Raw genomic sequence first — 20455 nt, 5'->3', positions numbered from 1 at the left:
GCTGTTTCCCCACCAACTTACTAAGGTATTTATGTGCCCTAGTAGAACCCTGGGAGTGTTAGCCAGTGCCACCACTCACAGACCTTGGCGGCGGACGTGGAACATCCTTTTTGCCACAGGCGTCACGAGAACGTGATCTTTTTGGGTGAAGGCAACTGGTCAATAAACCCACATATGCTACCTGGAGGCATCAATGTAGCCAGATTCGAGACCCTCGTCATGTAATAAACCAGAAGAAATTGGGTCAACCAAGGGGCCCAATTTTTTATTAATCAGATCATAAGTAGCCAACAAACACTGACACCGAGGGCAACATAGAGGAAGTTACTTGTACTTATTAAATTAATTGAAGAAATTTTAAATAAATCGAAAGGAAAGGGGACGAAAAAACAACTTGCAGCAAGTCGGGAACGATCCTACGTCTTCGCATTACGCGGGCGATGTTCTATCATTGTGATTTTACCATACCCAAGAAAGTGACAGGGAAATAACGACGCGGTAGCTCAACTCAAGTTCCTGTTAAAGTACAACCTTTATGGATAGCTTTGGGGTGCACGTTCTGCACTTGTGGTATCTCTCCAAGTAGTCAGGCGTAGCCTGACAGCGATTTTGATTTCTTAATGCAGGTGCTACGTTAGATCAGCATTCTCGTGCGATGGTTTTGAAATGCAAGAAAACAAGGGAAATTTATCTCTCAGCGTGGTATTTTCTTTCATTGCCTTTTTTTTTCTGTTGTCCAAGAAAATCTCAATTTCCACCTTTCCCTTGCCTAAACTAACGAGGACGCGCATGTGCCATATATTTTACGTACGTTGTTGAGCGTGCTATGCCTTGTTTTAGTCCCCTTCCCTGCCGCATAAAGTCATCAGCGAATGTAGGAACCAGCAACGGAACCACCAATGAGGGCATTTCATTCTGGTGCTATGCGAATGACATGCACCGTCGACAGCGTTTCGCGACTTAGGCTAGCAGGTAAGCTTCACATGTTCCATAAACCACTGCATGCATAGGGAAGCGTGTTTACGTTACCCATGAGGCTGCAAGCTGACCAGACAGCTCTATGTCATATTGAGCGCCTGCACCGTGCATCGAACGCTCATTCGCTCCTTGATCATCTCATTCACCACCCGTTATCTCGCATGGGAAAAATGGCGGCATTATTTATGACTATCACTGACATTTCTGAACATGCTGCTTCAATTACGCCTCCGCCTCCAAAAGATGTCATGAAACATACATTCCCCATTTACCTCACAATCCCTGACATGCGCAAAAAGTCTGATACGCCTGTTTCGGCAATATTCCAATTGGCTCAGTCTCACATGTTCGAAATGTTTCCAGATTATGTTCAAGTATTCACAGATGCATCTGTACACAGCGACTGTCAAGGCGCCTCTGCATCTTTTTTCTACCCTTCGACTCAAGTACGGCGTATCTTTCAAGGAAGGAAGGAAATCAACTTTATTCAGGTCCTGCAGGCCACGAGAGCTTTGGGCTCTCATGGAGTGGGCGTCTCCCACGACGGAACCGGGAGGTTGAGTTTCCTGGCGGCGTCGTGGACCTGCTGGACGGCCCAGAGTTGGGGAGCGAGTTCTTCGCTTCGGATTGCTTCTTCAAACTTGCGCTTGTCCTGTTCGTAGTTTACGTGAGCTTGCGAGCACGGCCCGAGTAAATGATATACGTTAAGGGATGTGTTGCAATTGGTGCAATGAGACTTGTCGTAGAGCTCAGGCATGTAATGGTGTAATCTGTTTTGAGTGGGGTATGTGTCTGTTTGTAGCATTCTGAGTGTAACCCCTTGAGCTCGAGTGAGCGTGCGGTGTGGCGTGCTATACTGTCTGCGTTGTAGATAGTAGTGTTTAGTGATTTCATTGTATGTAGTGGGCGCGTCCTTATTCTCCGAGTGGTTGGGTGAAGCCGCGCGGTCTGTAAGCGCGCGCGCAGCCTCGTGTGCCGCCTCGTTAAGGTTGGGGACGTCGCCGATCTTTGGTCCTAAGTGCGCCGGGAACCAGTATATGAAGTGGTTCTTAATGTCTTTCTTTGAAACAATTCGGAGAGCCTGTGCGCAGACCGTGCCCTTTTGGAAAGCTCTGATAGCGGCTATGGAGTCGCTGTAGATATGGGAAAGATTGTCGTCGGTGAGCGCAACAGCGATCGCAACCTGTTCGGCCTGTTCAGGCTTCCTTGCAATTACCGTGGCTGCATATCTTGTGGATCCACGGCCGTCCACAACCGCCACTGCGAAAGCTTTGTTTCCCGTGTATGCCGCCGTGTCGACAAAAGCTGAGCGTTCACGGTTCGCCAAGGCTTGGTTAAGAAGGAATTGTCCTCTCGCTTGTCGTCTGCCCCTGTTGTTTTCGGGGTGTACGTTTCTGGGTATAGGGCGGACCATGATCTTGGCACGGATGTCCCGTGGGAGGTCCGCAAAGTCTTTTTCTATGTTTCCTTGTGCAAAGCCTAGCTTCTCTAGGATCGTGCGCCCCGGAGGCGTCGTCGAAAGCCTAGCAAGCTGGGCGCGCTGCTGGGCTTCGGCAATTTCTTCCAGGGTGTTGTGCATGCCCAGGTGGCCCAGCTTCTCGTTGCTGGTGCTGGTTGGAATGCCGAGGGCTTGCTTGGTGACCTTTCTGATTTGGGCATTCAGTCTGTCTTTTTCAGATCGTGTCCAATTGAGCATTGCCGCAACGTATGCGAAGTGACAGGTGACGAACGCGTGTATGAGTTTGATGAGATTATGTTCCTTGAGGCCCCTGTGTCTATTGGCAATTCTCCTGATGAGCCCAATAGCGTTGTTGGTTTTCGTGATGAGCTTCTGAACCGTAGAGGCATTGACGTCTTTAGTCTCTACGATCATACCCAGGACTCTGATTTTGTCGACGCACGGTATGGCGTGTCCCGAAGTGGTTCGTACGGTAATTTCTTGATTATAATCGAAGTCTGACGAGTATGGCCTGCGGCCCTTCTGCGTGGGTCTGCGTACGAGCAGCTCCGACTTGGTAGGCGAGCATCTGAGTCCTGTGGGAATTAGAAATTCTTCTATGGCGTTCACTGCTTCTTGCAAGATGTCCTGCACCATGCCCGGGGTTCCTTTGGACACCCACATGGTGATGTCATCTGCGTATATGGTATGCTCGAGCCCGTGGGTCTGCCCTAGTTTCTCAGCAAGTCCCGCCATAGCAAATACTTCATCCAACTACGTCAACAACTGCTGAGCTAGCAGCGATTAATGTTGCACTGAAATACGTGCAAGAGGAGTTAACTACATCGAAGACTGTCATCTTTACGGACTCCCGCGCTGCTCTCAGCAGGTTATAATGCAGTGAGATTGATTGTTCACTTGTACGCAGCATTGCTGACTCTGCGAGCAAAATTTCATCACGTGGGGTGTCTCTCGTTGCTCAATGGATACTTTCCCACGTAGGAATCGCGGGAAATGAAGAGGCTGATCGGCTCGCTTCAACTTGCGCTCATCACAACTGTGACTGGTGAGAAATTTTGTGCAAGCTTGATGACGCTCGTCTACTGATTCGTCGCCACCTGCACAAGCAGCATCCAGGCCAGCGCGTCGAAAATGGAACGTTCCCGCCCCGTGTTCGCGGTCGAAGCTTGCCTCGACGCACTAGAGCACAATTACTCAAGCTGAGGGTGGTCTGTGTGAATGTGCACGAACGTTTGTGCAGACAAGGACGTGTGGTGAGTCCATCGTGTACGTCTTGTGGCCGTTGGGAGACATTTCAGCATCTTATATTTCAGTGTCCCGCTCTCAGTGCGCAGAGCATGTCGCTAGTGAGAGACTATCATCTCCTTGGCCTACGGTGTATGGCATTCGACGAATGTTTGTACCCCAGTGGTTGTGCGTATAAACGTGATCATGCTCATCGCGCTCCACTTACTTTTTTAGAGTTAAGTAACTTAGGTTCACGTTTGTAGCGTCGAAACTATTTGATTCAACATTCTATGTAGCGTGACGACCAATGACCGGCCCTACTTTGTGTCATCTGCACTGTGTGTTCTACTTTATTCTTTAGATTTGTCCTGTTGCTCTTCCTTTCCTCTTTCCTCCCGTCCTTAATATCTTGCATTTCTGTGTTACTGCCACCTCCCTTCTGAAGAGTAGGCAGGCGTTGTGCCCTTTCCGGTGGCAGTTGACAGCCTGCCCCTAGCTTTCCCTTTCCTGTTAATTGTATATATGTGTTCAAAACAAATAATAATACTGATTGCCTGAGTAAATAAATGTATAACATCGCCTGCGGAAAACATCGTCATGGGACTGAACTGTTTTTAATCTTAATTCTTCAATGATTTTCTATCAGATTTCAAAAAATTATGGTTGACTAAATGGCCCTTGAAATGCCGGCAATGCTTGTCAGGCATACGACCAGCTGAAATGTAACAGATGTAAGAAATTCTTTCAGTGATTAAGTAAGAAATTAAGAAAGAACAGACGAAATATTAGGACCATTAACAATAAATGATGGTAGCATAAAGAAGTGCAAACTGTAGCAAGTCAATTTTCAGAAGTAGGACGTTCCTCTTTCCATTTTATTTCAACGACGAGAGGTGTTTTTGTAACAAGAATTGTAAATGAAAAAAAAATCTTATTATCCCTGCAAAGTAGCGTTATTTCCACAAATGTATTTATTGTTGTCTCCTTGAATAACAAGTGCGGCTAAATCTTCCACGCATTTACCTCGCCCTTGCAGAAAAGAAAGCAAGCGGGAGAGCATGTTGACGCACCTAAATATTTTTGACGCCTTTCCGCTGCCTAGCAAAAACACGTCGTGCTTGAAGCCAAATGGCAACTGCGTACATTATCTATCTCACCAGTTGACGAAGATGCCCTATTTCGACATTTCGAAGTTTCTTCTTATTTTCCATTACTAAAAGCAGAGCGCGCGAAAAGAACGTGTGCTTCTCAGAACACCTTTCCATCATCGGTTCCGCGGCACCATCCCAGCTGCCAGGCTGCAATGTCAAGTGCGTCGGTAGTTTTGTGGTGACGGTTGTACATGCTTCCCTTTCATGTTGAAGCGCGAGTCATAAAATAACCCTGGAATGCTTGATCACAATTCCAAGTCAAAGAATATTAAAACAACTTTCTCAAACGTATTTCTTGCCTCGGAGAGTATATTACTATGAAAAAACAGCTAAAATATAATTGAATAAAAATAAATTAACATGGTTATTATTTAATCAGTAATTCATTTCCTGAACTAGCCACAACTAACAACTCCCTCCAAAATATCAAAAACTTTTGTAGGGGCTGTGCATCAGGTTTACAGCACTAAATCAGATTTCCCAGGCATGAAATTCAGCGTTTCAAAAATTATACGTTGCGCTTTCTGGAGTCAAATAGAAACGGTACATGTTTAGATATTTATTTTACACCTTTCGAAATTCATATAAGCTATCAATGAATTCTCCTATTGAACTTGCCTGCGCGCTCAATTTATAAAGTGCCTGGAAGTTTGATTTCAAAGAACGCACACAGTGTGCTTAAGGCGTACGCTTTGCCTTTTTGAATATCACTGCCCAATATCACCGCCAAACTTGAAGCTACTCAAAGGTTAAAACTGCATAGCCTTTGTGCTTTGTGCATAGTGCTAATGCCACGTTCTTGCCAATGCTTTAGTATTTTATTTCTTTTAGCGCTTTCTACAGAGAAATAGTCTTAGTTTTGCGCCTACAATATCTGCATAGCTGACGCACACGCTCTTTCTGAGAAATGTGTTTCAGAAATGAAAATACCATTGAGAACAGATTTGCGCACGACAAGCCTCATGCACATGGGAGAGATGGCGAAAGGAGGAATCTCACGGGTCGAGTTAAACCGCTTTTTATCGACGTATCACGGGATATGCTAGGCTGTTCAATGTGTGGGGACGCTGGACTCTCACGCGTCCCTGATATTGTTCTTTGATGCATGGCTGTCGCATATTCTGTAATCAAGCTGAGTGACGTGGCTCGATCGGTGTAGATGAGGGTTAGTGCTACCATGGCACGAATGTTGTGGTGCAAACGCCTGTCAACGTTGGGGTTACTCGGGCTAAATGGGAGTAGCCTCTTCCACGCCTTCTTGGGGTCGGCAGAGGCATGGTCAGACAAGCCTTTTAAAGTACGCAATTCGTAACGGTTTCAAGAGATTTAAACTAATGAAGCCGCGTCTTCCACGAAGCGACAACCTAATAACTGCCATAATCCGGTGAAAAAAAATGATAGCAAAGATTGATGGAACGCCGACAATTCCTCCTTTTTAACACTAATTGTTTTGAGGCTAAAGAAAACACATAAACAGTATTTAAAACGAGAGTGTAAACAGCCATATGATTAAGCCCAGGGTGATTAGGCCTGCAGGTGAAGTCCACGATACACAAAGTTTTCCTGAGGGAGTTGGGGGTTAGATTCGGGTGCAGTCATTGCCCACCGCACCTTTCGCTCACTCCTCGCGTGAAGTGAGTAGGAGGAGCGTCGCACTATAATTTTCAAATCAAAGGTTTCCTTGTGAACCCCCCCCCCCCCTCCGGGTTCTGGAGGTAACCTTGGTTTGCTTGTTAACCCGGAAACATAATTATCTTGAGTTACAGAATAACGCCTACTTTGCCTATACCTCACTCGAACAGACAGCAACGCAGCCAGGCGTGTTTATCTCAGTATGTAATTTGTAATTCTTCCATTCTTCGAAAAAGCGCGGTAGACGACGCCGACACAACAAATGGTCGCAGGTACAAACTGTGAAGGTGCTTGGCCAGAGAAGCTGTGTTATCACCTGTGCAGAGAGATCTATGTGACGTAGGCTTGAACTTGGTCCTGCCGAGCCTGTGCACGACGGCGTTGTGCATAATGACGTTGCTGTTCTTTTCGTTGCTCATCATATTCGCGTTTCACTTGAGGCATCATAACCGCGCGCAGCTCGCTTTGGGCAGGAACCGCTGCGTCATGCCTTGCCTGAACGAGATGCCCCTGTGCATACTGACGTTGCTGTTCGCGTCGCCGCTAATCCTGTTCAAGCTGCTCTTCGGAAGTCCTAACTATGCGTAGCCTTTATGCATATTGCCTCATAATTGGTGTTTCTTTTAGGCGCTTCATAAGAATTCCATGGCGGAAGTAATGATAGAAAGAATCAAGCAGATTACACACATTGTGGAACTTGACTACAGCTTCGCTTCTGCGCGAAGCTGTGGAGGGCGCGCAAGACGAAGCAGCGTATTACTCAGGAGATGGGCAGCGGATGTCAGCAACGAGCGCACCCCGCCACCGTCAGGGGAGATGGCGGAGGAATGCGACATAACGCCTCAACCAACCAAGTTTCGTCTAAAACGTTAGACGCCACAAAGGCGTCGCGCGGGAGCCCGTGGTTCTCAAACATCTTATTGGCATAATTAATATATGTGCGCAATTAGAGCCCCCAACTTCTGCAACCTTTAAAACCGAACAAATAGGCAGGAAACGCTATTTACTTTAATAAAGAAATGATGCACTGGAGGGCTTATACTTGTCGGAGTTACGATATGATAGTATCGTTTATTTTTTTGTAATTTTGTAATATGATGTTTTAACATGTGTTTTTCTATGTTGCGCTGCTCGGCAGGAAAGCAAGAACAGCATCCAGCACTAGCCACAGTTAACGAGGTTTAGGAGGGCTCGCTAATAAAACCTCACTTAATAAGCACTTCACAATGTGAAACAGATTCACAACAATCGTGGTTGGCCTCGGCTCTAATGATCGCAGATATACGCGTACAGGCCCTCGGCCATTAGAGGTTATCATTGGAGCCGATATTGCAGGTGGTCGGCCGTTGCAAGAGCTCTGATATATAGATCTGGTTTATGTGGAATTAAAAATCGTTGTGAAAAAAAATGATTGCTTTTTGTTGTCGTTCTTGATTTTGGAGACAATAGACGACCTCCGCTTAAAGCAGAAGACCGAACGCCCGTAATATATTTTTATTCACCGCTTGCTGTTCGTACCACATGTCCTTATTCGTGATGTGCTTGCGGCAAATCTGCCGGCAGCCTTTTCGATTAGTCATACGACCACTTGCGAGCGATGTCGCAGCATATGCCTTCAGCTATATGTTGAGTGCGGACGCAGGTGGCAGGCGGCACACGGAATGTTGGTTGTGGCAGACTCAAATAAGCGGCAGAGCCGGAATCGCTAGTGCATTCTCACTTAGATCCTTGCAGCAGCGAATGCCACAACACCACTTGCTAAACGTTTCTAATGCGTTACTGGTTATGTTGCCATTGAAGGGAACAATACCCTATCATCTTGATTGATCATCGTACTGCCTTCAAATAACTTCATCGTAGGAAGAATGTCAATAGTATAAATTCGGAAAGTGCTGACCGAATAACAGAAGCGCTGCGCTAACATGAAGACTAAGCTCCTTATTCTTACCGCTCTCGTCGCTGCCTGTGTCTCGGAAACTGAGTATGTAGTAGCAACTTGTCTTTGTCTAATGCCCATTTCTGCCTGATTTCTGAGTTCGTGTTATCTTGTTGTTGTTGTTGTTGTTTTGGTTGTTGTAGTTGTTGTTCGCTTCAGGCGCGTCGTCAACGTCTGGCTCGAGAACAGTGCTCTCGCGATCGGTGCCCGACGCTTGATCAACAGACCTTCCTGTGTATCGTGCAACGTCCTGGCTTGTTAATTAAACCGCCTTACATATTTGGTGAAGGTGTGGGGTAGTGTCTACAGCAACAGGGGTAATGTGCTGTGCGCTTGCTGCAAGGAGCGACAGGACAGACGAGGGCGTCATTATTTTTCTGAACGGGTGACAAAATTCCTTTGGTAATTACAGAAACGGTGGCTCCTGTGTAGAGACTATAGCGCAAGTGCAACCAGTTCCATCTGCAGATACTTCAATAGCGTTCGTCGGTGAATAGAGAGGCGTTGTGCTGTTCCACACAGACGCAGTTCTTGCCTCGGGAACTGCGGCGACTACTTTCTCTGCTTGGTAGGAGTCGCACGGAGACGCATTGGCGCAAGCGAACGGCGTCGCTGAGGTGGCGAGCGCCACTCCAGGCCAGGTTTCGCGGTGCGTAGAAAAGTCGGACGTGATTAACGAGGCGACGACAATAACGTAGCCGGAGGTGCGTATGATGGCGCAGGGTGGTCAGCTCAAGGAAGCCATGAGCGATGGTGACAGAACCGTGCCACGTGATCGGGGATGCCGCAATTGAAGCACATTGCGCGGTTGTCGGGCGTGGGCCATGTTCCAGTGTTGGCTGGTATCCTGGCGGGAAACGTGGGCGGAAGGGATAGTACATCGGGCTGTGGTGACAAAAACGCCGGTGGCATGGTCCGCGGTACAACATCAGCGTATGTTATAGGTGCAGGAGCAGGCGGCGGTGCACGCGGAGACGGAATAGCCTCAGATACTTCCTCCTGTATCATTTATCGCAGGTTTGGAGTCAAAGATGGCGTAGCACTTAGAACGGCCGTCAGTAGAGACAGCTGCCGAGCCACTTTGGCACGGATGAACTCTTTGATCTCACAGAACAGGGGGCCGTAGTCGGGAACTGCAGTGAAGCTCGAAACCAAGATATCCTGCGTGGAAGAAAGCGGGGTCAGTTGTCTGCGGAGTTCATCGTAACTCTGACAGAGATCAGCGACGAAGGTTTGCGTATATTTAGATAGGAGTATTTGAAAGGCGTCGTCTTCGATGCCCTTCAAAATACGGCGGATCTTATCTTATTCGGTCATTGATGCATCGACGTTCTTGCAAAGGTCGAGGACGTCTTCCATGAGTTTGGTGAAGTTCTCACCGGGCTGCTGGAAACGGTTGCGCAAGTGCTCTTCGGCACAAAGCTTTCGCACTGCGGGCCGACCGAGAACTTGCGTGAAGCTCGTATTGAAGTCCGACCAGATGCCAAGGTCAAGATCAGATTCGTGGTTGCGGAACAACACGTTCGCGACACCCGTGAGGTAGAAGACCACGTTGTTCAGCTTGTGAGCATCGTCCCCTTTTTTGTGGGCACTCACGCGTTCATAGTATGAGAGCCACTCTTCGACGTCCTTTTCGTCGGAGCCGCTGAAGATGGCTGGGTCCCGCTGACGCAATCAGCGGAACACAGAAGGGTGGGTGAGGCCGGCGGTTGTGTTTGGCTTGCAACTTCAGGCATGATAGGCGGCAACTTCCGACTGCGGAGTTCCAGGGTTCCTTCACCAAAGATGTAAGGCAGTTTCACAAGCCAGAGCGTTGACCGATACATAGGCAGGTCTGTTGATCAAGCGTCCGACACCGAGCGTGTGAGCTCGGTTCTCGAGTGAGGCGTTGGCGATGCACCTGAAGCACACGCCTGTTTTCTTCGCTACGGCGGGTAAATTGTTTGTGTGCGTGCCATGTACTTTAATTATTTGTGTTGCATAGATTTTGCTCAAAGGGTTTAAACTTGTAGATATCGCATGCCGTATAAAAAAACATTCTTATAACTGCAGCTGGGCTAGCATAAAGCTCTGCACAATGCATTAGCTTGAGTTATCTGGCAACCATTGAAAAACTTCGCCACCATGGCTTAGAAACTGTGCGCAAGAGAATGTCCAATAATAGGAGCTTTGGATGCAAGAAAAGAAACCAAGTATGCTTCTTGAATGAAATGAGGTTAAATAAAACACAACGGAGCATCGTATACAAAAAAGAAATATTACCAAAAATATCGCGAGTATTACAAAGGCTTTACCCCGTGTTCAGGTTAAGCCTGAGCAGGTTAGAATTATTTTCATTCACTTGATGTCAGCATTAGTTGCTGAAAGTAAGAAAATAATACATGTTTGTATTTAATGGAAGAATATAAGAGGGTTTTTAATCATTTGAACAATGTCAAGTCTCAGATACCGGGTGGTCTAAGCGCTGCAGTGTAATATAATTCAAGAGTGTTATTGCAGACATTTTTACTGTGGTGATGACTGAGACTTATGAGCAGTAAGAACTTCCGCCACTGTTTATGACAGCCCATACGGCATCGAAACCGATATCCGTCGAGATTCCTTAGTGTTATTTTGCCTAGACTATTTTAGGTATTCTTAGAAATGTCTGCAACGAGAGAGGGGTGACAATTTACTAAAGGAGATCCAGAGAGGTTCGCCTGAGGTAATACCCTCTCGTGAGCAACTATGCTTAGAGGTAAGGGAAACGGTAGAAAAATAGGAGTACGAGGAGTGATAATCAGGATACATTGTATAATGCGATCATCAGAGTAACGTTCTTATTGAAATGGTGAATTGAAAACCTTGAATCTAGGACATTGGTAATTAAAAATTCTAAGTATAAATGAAATTATGCGTCACTAACATCAAGATATTATTCAAAAGAATTACTTGTTTCGCTTGATCGTGCTCAATAAGGGGAGGATAAGAAGTGACAAACGTACACACGCCGTGGTCACTCCTGTTGTAACATATATGAAACTCAATGTTGCCAGGCTGCAAGTACAGCTAAAGATGGCGTGCTGGACGATGATGATTAAAGTGGTGTTTTGTGGAGCAAGCTCCAAGTATAGATCGTGTGCAGGACGACTTGCTTCTGTTTATACTTGAGCACGCGAATTTTTCGGCGGCATTTAAGTAGGTTGCGGATCGCTTACAACGTATGCACGACAAGGCTGGTAATAAAAAAATCAATGCATCAGCGACTACCTGTTCTGCGATCTATGAGACAGCGATGCCCTTGTCGCCTTGTTGTTGTTGTTGTTGTTGTTTGTTTGTTTGTTTGTTTGTTTGTTTTAATCCGTACGCATTCTTTCGCAAGCTCCCCCGCAAAATCTTCCGTCCTGTGGTGCCTTATATCTATAAAATAAATCCATAATTACTGAAGTTAACATATGTAATTGTTATAATAGTGTAATAGTCGATTATAGGTAGCGTTAGAAAAAAATCTGACCAGGATTCGAAGCATGGACCAATGCGTAAGTAAGCTTTCTTTAGTGGGTGCCCCAGCAAAATCTCGCACTTCTCGGTCGGAATGCTGAGGCCTTGAGCATGCAGCTACGACAATGCCAGGGTGACGGCTTCTTGGAGCCGTGCATGCACCTATACACGTGTGACTGCCGAGGCCCATATTCATAAGTCTTCAGCATACATGGGAAGGTTGACTGTATGGGACAGAACGCGGGTAAGTCCAAGGATTGCAAGATTTAACAAACTGGGGCTAAAAATCACGCCCTGCGAGAGGCCACGACATCTGTAGTGGTCAACAGTTCGACAGTGCGCTCGTTGCACGAAGGAGGATCTTTTAAATAGGTAGCTACGAATCCACCGAAAGACTCGTCCGCCAATTCCATTAATTTCTAGGGAATCAGGGATGGCTTGATGCGCTACGTTATCATAGGCGTTTTCCACACCCACGAGAAGTGCAACCGATATGCGTTTGAGGTGTGAGAACAAAAGAACCTTTAGGTAGTGCATTAGGTGTTCGCATGTGTCTTTGAGGAAGTCGACTAAGTCCGCCACACGTGTACTTCACAATGCGGCTCGGTCTGTCTTCCAAGAAGTATTACCCGTCCGATCGTATAACTTAATGCACTACCAAGGCCTTTAACTTATACACTATGACTTTGTTTCTTATAATCTACAAATATTGTATTCCATCTTAAATGATACGCCACCTAATTAACCAATGGTGTCAGCACTCATAAAGAAGATGTACTCAAACTTGTTTTCAACGTAGATGCGAAAAAAAATTGCACTGGACCTGCTTTCATCCTTGAAAAGCGTTAGTTCCCTACTCTTTATTGATATCACCTGATGTTTCATTATTTTTACCTCATTGAAGACACACACCGCCCCATATTCAAGGAGATTGGCAAAAGTCTGTCCACTGAGCAATGCGGGCGACAGAAACTTGGCATAGAATTGCTCACAAACTGCTTTACAATAAAACCTGCGTAAAATCTTGAACACTTTATTCACAAAGAAATCGCAGTCTTTTTTTAAAGAAACAATATGTGAACAAGTTTGAAGGACGTAATTCGAATTCAGTACTCAAGCACTTGTAACTCAACTTGCACGTGAGATCACCCTTAATTTGCATTTACTGAATCACGTCGACACCGTCCTCATCAGTTTTTCTAAAACCTTCAGCCTTCGCTCTGTCTCTCTATCTCTCTTTTCAGCCTTCGCATTTTTCACAGCTGCTGACAAAATCTAACGCGAGCCTAAATAGCCTTTGACTAGTGTCCTGATTTTATTTCGGCTCTTATGATCCATCCCTCAGAGGTGCTGAATTTGTGTTGTATTGCCTTACCTGTCCTTGACGTTACCTTCGTGGTTTCGGCAGCGTAAGCGTCCCTCGACCATCAGATCAGGATACGGAGAACGTACACACTGCCATCACAGACCCCAACATCTAACATTTCAGACGCCACAAAACTCTCTTTTGACATCCCGTACGTCTCAATTTTAAGGTTCACGTTTGGCGACGAACTTGCTCCTCAATATCGTTCAGCGAGAGCACGTGACCTCAGCGCGAATGTCTGGCCGCCAATCACAGTAAATTTGAAAGCGCCAAATAAACGTGTTGGCGTTAAAGCTAAAATAAAGCTTCCAGAACATTTATAGACAGTGGTAATATTCGCCAGCCACTCCCCCGCCGTAGCCCCGCCCCCTTAGTCAAATACACGAGCATCGTTAAGTGCTGTGGATACACATATCCTCTCCAAGAGGGACAGTACCTACTTCAGTTGAAGGAAAGGCAAGCATTCCTAATCACAGCAGCATTTAGGTGACGGAAATATACAGCATGCAGCGCCGTTGTTTTTGCCACAAGAAATCACGCTAGTAAAACTTTCGATGGCGGTGATCATTCCGACAATCAGCGGCCTATTGTTCCAGCTTCGAGGTAGGGCATTTTCAGTAACAACGCTAGTTCTGGCTTCTGAAACGTAGTTTCACCTGCGTCGAGGATTTGGTGCAATGCGGGTGCGAGTAGCACTGGCATGGCGGTCTGCAGTGCAAGGCAGGCGTCCACAGCTGGCGGGTGTGTCTGCACATGAGACCAGCACCCAGCTGCCATGGGTAACTTGATCTTCGCCTCGTCCTTGTATAGGTGTAGTTTCGCATGTCTACATCTCAAATTTATAGCTGAGCACACCGTTCGAGCCGAGCCACATAATTGGTACAAGGATCAGCTTGGAATGACAGCCCCGATAATATGTCAGTATTTGGCGCAGTATCCATTCACAATGTTTTGCATTGGTTTTGTTCGAATTGTTACGAGAACCAGTTTTGCGGCTGAAGATCCATGAAGCATACCGACCACCATCACATTTTTTAACATTCCCATTACAGAGCCTGCCTGACGTATCCACTGCTATGAGGAAGGTCTCTGGAAGAAGGGTGCCCGTCCGTCAATGTAAGTATTGTTTTCGACGGCATGTAACGAGTTTTCTACGGTTTCATTTGCCGCAATCTGTGACTCGCAGCGAGAAGCTCACGTACGCGCCATATTTCTACGACTCACACTTATACATAAATGTTGCACCCAAAGTATTTATTAAATAAATATACACTGTGTCATTCTAGGGAAACAATACCAGGCTTTCTCTATTCGGAAAATTGACGACGTTTTAGACACCGGTCCGGCATCTGACCACTTAATTACTCAAAAGGTTTTCTTTCAGTGTAGTAGATCCTTTCTACAGTAGCGCTCAATTAAATCCGGTTAATCTCTTTTGCCCATAAATAAGCGGACAAATTAAATAAAGAAATTTAGCTGATCGCAAATGCAAGGTTTTGATATGACCATTAGGCTTCGGCAACCTAGCTATATTGACACATATGTTGGTGTAAATAAGAAAGTAGCAGATTACATGTTGGTCGCTCAAAAGCTGCTCCTGCGTTTCTAAAATATTTCTGTGAGCTACGAAGGTGTGCTGCGATGTTGATAACTAGCAGGCGGGAGTAACAACAAACTGCAATGTTCAACCATCTTTTAAATTTCAGAATACCTAATTACACTGTCCATGCCTCTGTATAAGTTGGACATTGCATATATATGTCTAAGATAAGGCGTTTGCCCTGATTACATCACCGCAAGCACCTTATATGGGTTCTTTACTGACAGTTGTAATTGCTGGGTACAATAATATTCCCAGCTTTCAGCCTGGCGGCAAGTTTTTCTGATGAGTGTCATTTGGTAACATCTTTGCCACTCCGCTAACTAGCCAACATCATAGATATCTGCATTCAGAAATTCTTAATTTTTGTTGACTGCTAAAGATTCCTTCACAGTGTCATCTTTGGCGTATTTGGTGATACCAGTATATTCCAAAGTCACACAAATATCGAGGTGTTGCGAACGTGTCGGAGTCAAAAATTGCACAAAATTTCATCTATTACAGTAGGTGGTACTGCTTTGACACGGTGGCTACTTTAAATACGTTATGAATTGTATGTTACCTAATGCCAATTCATTATTCACTGTGAAGATTCTTCATGGTATCTATACTGAAATTGCCGCATAATACTGTTCGAACATCAAGATTCGCAAAGGAAATTTACAACTCTCAACTTTGTACCCAAATACAGCTATCGCTGGATTGGCGTTGACAATCAGAGACCACTACGATAAATCTTAGACACTTTGTTATAAGATCTAGCACATTTATCAAGAAAATGTATATTAGACAAAATAGATCAAGCTATAGATGATTGCATAAGTAGTGTTTGTTCACCACCTCTGCTATGTTCTTGCCGAGGAACAGACAAAGAAAGGCGCATGCTGATTTCCGCAGCGACTCATCTTGTCGTACCCTTGTTTAATAGTCAAACGAAAATACATGGAAGTAGCGCAGTTAGCAGCGCATGTAAAGTTTTTAACGTGACAGCCAGGCACGTCCCCAGGGGAGGGGGGGGCGAAATCAACCTGCATACCTCGACCCCTATCCTCCCACGCCACCACTCCTAACACACATTCCTAAAGCGCCGACAGATCACTCTACTCAACAGTCAACATGTTGCTGCCTTTTACAGCGAAAGCAGTGTAAGACTATCTTCCGTAGCTTTTTTCGGCGTCCGTTAACAGAAAAAATCACAATGTGGGCCGATCCTGGTGACAGTGCAAAAAGGGTCCAAGATCACTGGCACATACGCCTGTGGACTCGGGAACCTATAACTCGCCCTTCGGAATCTTCGGGATTGGCCCACGTTTGCGGGGTGCTTAACGCCTGCTTAACCTCCCCCGCGATAGAGCCCGGTATTGCACTATCTTCGCGATCGGCCTGCGTATGGGGAGTTCTTAATGCATGCTTCACCTCCACCGAGGGTCGGCCTAGTGTTGCACTACCTTCGGGATGGACCCACGTATGGGGAGAGCTTAACGCCTCGGTCACCTCCACCGCGGGTGGGCCCGGTATTGCAATATCTTCGGGATCGGCCTACGTATAGGGAGTTCTTAATGCCTGCTGCACCTCCGCCAGGAATTGGCCTGGTGTTGCACTATCTTCGGGATGATGATGACGTATGGAGTTTTATGGCGCAAGGGCCAGGTATGGCCAAAGAGCGCCATCGGGATGGACCCACGTATGGGGAGTGCTTAACGCATGCTTAACCACCCCCGCGGGCGTGCCCGGTATTACAATGTATTTGGGATCTGCCTACGCATGGGGAGTTCTTAATGCTTGCTGCACCTCCGCAGGGTGTCGGCCTGGTGTTCCACTATCTTCAGGATGGACCGCCGTATGGGGAGTGCTTAACGCCTGCTTCACCTTTACCACGGGTCGGCCACGCGTTGCACTGCTTTCGGGATTGGCTCGCGTATGCGGGGTGATTAACCACTACTTCTCCGTCGGGGGTCAGCCCGGTGTTGCACTATCTTCAGGCCGACCCGCACCGGAGGTAATACTTTGCTTTTCGTTTGAGAGCTTTGACTCTCGTCAGCGTTCGCTGCCATTCCATCTTCACAGAGTGGAATAGTTGTCAAGTTTTTCACTCCTTTTGGATGGCGGTAGTTATCGGCATCACCTGGGGTGGGGAGGCCAGTTTTCTCATCGATTCGGTGCTCGCGCGATTAACTCAAGATGAATTCAGTTGTCACCACCTATTGCACCAGGGAGGGCGTAGTTGATTGTTTTAATTAGAATTTCTTATTTTATTTATAACGCCCAACACAATTTTTTGTCACGATATATTCAACGTTCACGTGCATCGCTGTTGCTTCGTTAGTTCCACCTTCTTTGTTTCATCCAGGGGTGGGTAGGAAAGGGACTCGGTTCGTAGTGAGCTGGTCTGTATGCTCATGGAACGAGTAGCGGCCGGAGAAAACGCCAGTTGCGTTTAATTTTTCCTTTTTCTTCATTATTTCCTCGAGTAACGGCTCGCCGCGACGCTCGCAGATCCTCGGAACCATATATCCGCGATATGGCTTAGATAAGGTGGAAAATAAGATAATGCGAAACAGCGTTCAGCATCAGACCCAGCAATAGCCGTTCAACCCATAAGCAATATGACTGTCACCCCTTACCTTGTCTGGTTTTTCCTTAATTCTAGAGCACTTTCGGCGCAAAATCGGCAACTGGAAACACGAGTCACTAGGCGATAAGAAATTAAGCGATCTACTAAGGGAGAAAGCCAAGGCAACAGCCAAACAGGGAGGAAAAGCGGGAATTGTTTGTGAAAATATTTATGGATCACCTTTTTCTTTAAAAAGGAAGTAGAGAAAACGCTCCCGGAAGTGGAGAATAATTCCGCGTGTTTTGAATGACTCTTCTGCATTTATCAGTCGAGCCGCCTGACGTAGCCACTTCCATGCTGTGCTAATAGGGGTGTTTTTCTAACCTTCCGCTAAGTTCGTGGTACGACTAGAACCACAGCGTCCTGCGTTCTACGCGGTTGTACGGGACTGGTGACTACGCGTCGTTACGCAGCTTCCCAAATAACAAGAGCAGTAAAGGAGGGATCCCAAAGAACTGTGGTTGTTCCGCAAATAAACTTTTCTCTATAATTCTTGGAATTAGAATCCGACCACCCTTCTCCTAATTCCCCTCCCATATTTCTTTAAATAAAACGTTTTCATCATCATCATCATCATCCATATTTCTTCCAGAGATATTTCAAAAGACGCTACCACAAATATTTATTTTGCGCTTTCGCTGGTTACCTTTTTCTTGGCAAGGTTCTTCCTGCATATCTTTCATGCGCGAGTCCATTTGATGTGGTTCTTTGTTTGCCAAGTAAAGAAGAGGTGTATCTCATAAGCGTATACCTGTGAGATACACGTTATTTCAATTTTCTTTTGCGGGTTTACGCGTCTTTATTACGAATGGTGGGCATTATTCACATTTGTGCTAGTAAAAGTACCTTCCCCCTCATTTGCATAGAAAATTTACCTTGGGTTGCCCCCCCCCCCGAAAAAAATCCTGGGTACGTGCCTGATGTAGATTCGTGGCGCCTGCAGTCGCTGGTAGATAGAAATAGCCATTATTTCGCAATACGCAATCATATATATGTATCAAACAAGTAGAAGATGTATCTAAACGATAACGTAACATTATTTTTTACCTTTGGCCTACAACTCGCATTTGTCTCTTTCAGTGTACGACTAACGAGGAGTGCGGCCCCACATGTACGTGTGATACGCAGACCAACACAGGCACAGGATCCTGCATATATCCTCCAAGCGGAAAATAATGTATTACAACAAAACAAGCCTGCCACATCTGCGAAGCCGATTCTATGGAATGCTGAAATTGCGCACGCTAATGTAATATACCTTTATTCCAAAGAGTCGACACAGAGAGTTTTGTAGCAAGAAAAGGTTAAGAAAGTTTTAACGAAAATTTGGGCTTTTCATGCGAATAGCTCCTACGTTCGACTTAAATAAAATGTGTGCCCATTCGGAGTACTTGCTCTTTTATAGTGAGATTCTGCGTATTGACCACACCACCTCTGTTGTGAAATCATTTCCACAAATATAACGCGTGTTTCTCCGAAGGCTTTAAGTAATAAATAAAAATCACGCGTGGCAGGAAGCATAATTGCAGTCCAACTGTATTACTCAAAGAGGCAGTTTTTATTTAAACGAGAAATTGAAATGAATATTACAACAATGAACAATCATCAACTAATTAAATTATGAACTGGTTTCCTTACTGCGCACACTCCGATTTACAAATTCTAGGCAAGGAGACAGCAAGGCGGACTCATTTGTAACCTGTTCTCAGGATGACATCCGTTTCAGATGTTAATTCCTAAACATTGCGAAGAAATTCCTTGTTGGTCCAGTTCCTATCATGTTCAAAGGTATAAAACCTTGCTTTCGTTTATATTAAGACGATAGCGTTTTATGCCGGGGTCCACCATCAACTTCCTGTAACGGATGTGACGTCGACGCGAACACAGAAAATAGACTCTCTCTTCACAGGGATGGTGCCGCCATCTAGTAGCCGTGAAGCGAAGTACTGCATCATGACACTAACCGGCGTCGACAGCCAGAGCTTCGCAGAGACGTCTCCAACTTGGTGCAACCTAGTGTAAGCATTACAGGCTTTCTGCGGAGGTTTCAACGCAGTTTCCTCGTGTGCTTTCTCTTTCGCGTCCGCTGAGCCTGTGACGCCTCGTCGCCTACGATATTGAGCTTCAACATGCATCAACAGTGCTTATACGCTGCCCAATACTTCGCATGCGATGGCACCAACTCTGAAAACTGCGGCCCTAAGCTGCGCAGAAAGGCAATGGCCTCGACGGGCGAATCTCCGTTTGGTACGGCGAGAGACAACCCAGCGTGAAGCAGAACGCCAGCGTGAATGGGAACGCCTTCGCTCGAACTGAGCCACTCGCATTCCTGAAGCTGAGCGCGTCGCAACTAAACTGGCTAGCCCTAGACACTGCGAAGCCGTACCTAAATGCTCGCACCTTCGCCGAAGCGACTCGTTAGCGGGACGCCGCTCGCCAAGCAAATCTGCAACACGGCCGGCCAGCCGCAAATTATCCGACTTTCGCTGCACCGGGCCGTTGGAGTTCACGAAGCAAACGTACAACAGCTTCTGTGAAGGCACGTTTAACTTTGTGTTCCACCGATTCCTATGAAAGAGCGATGAAACATGCTTTCTTTAAGTACGTGGAACAGCATTGTATGTTTATGGCTAACTTGAACATTTTGAAAACGAAGTCATCCATAGAATCATCTCGTGCGGATATTCTCTGCAAGTTCACCGGTTACAATTTCCTAATAGCAATATGTTCCTTAAAGTAAGGATAAACCTAATCAATAAATATCTGTTAATATGTCGATTAAGCGTTTCGAATCGTCAGGCAAGTAGTGCCCAGCTCAAAGACGAGAATTGCGCGATATCTGCCGCACATGTATAAATTCTGACACACGATCTTCGCCGTAAGCTTACCCACTCACGCCCACAGAACCACTGCTTATTTGGCATGATACGAGCACCCATTTGATACAGTTTATGAAGCGTTCTCCCATTTCTCACATATGCTGATGGCAAAAAAGCTAGCGAAGCAGCGGCT

General features: G+C 46.1%; 1 long non-coding RNA gene across 1 annotated transcript; it reads left to right on the top strand.

Moving 5' to 3' along the window:
- The first annotated feature begins 8014 nt into the window (after window positions 1-8014).
- Window positions 8015-18864, top strand: LOC142574100 (uncharacterized). The gene is made up of 3 exons (XR_012826416.1): window positions 8015-8428; window positions 14282-14345; window positions 18524-18864. It is a non-coding gene; the product is annotated as an uncharacterized LOC142574100 (long non-coding RNA).
- The last annotated feature ends 1591 nt before the right edge of the window (window positions 18865-20455 follow it).

Source organism: Dermacentor variabilis, chromosome 3 (assembly GCF_050947875.1).
Source record: "Dermacentor variabilis isolate Ectoservices chromosome 3, ASM5094787v1, whole genome shotgun sequence".
Taxonomy (NCBI): Eukaryota; Metazoa; Arthropoda; class Arachnida; order Ixodida; family Ixodidae; genus Dermacentor; species Dermacentor variabilis.
Note: the sequence above shows the minus strand (reverse complement) of the source record. Positions and strands in the feature narration are given on the sequence as shown.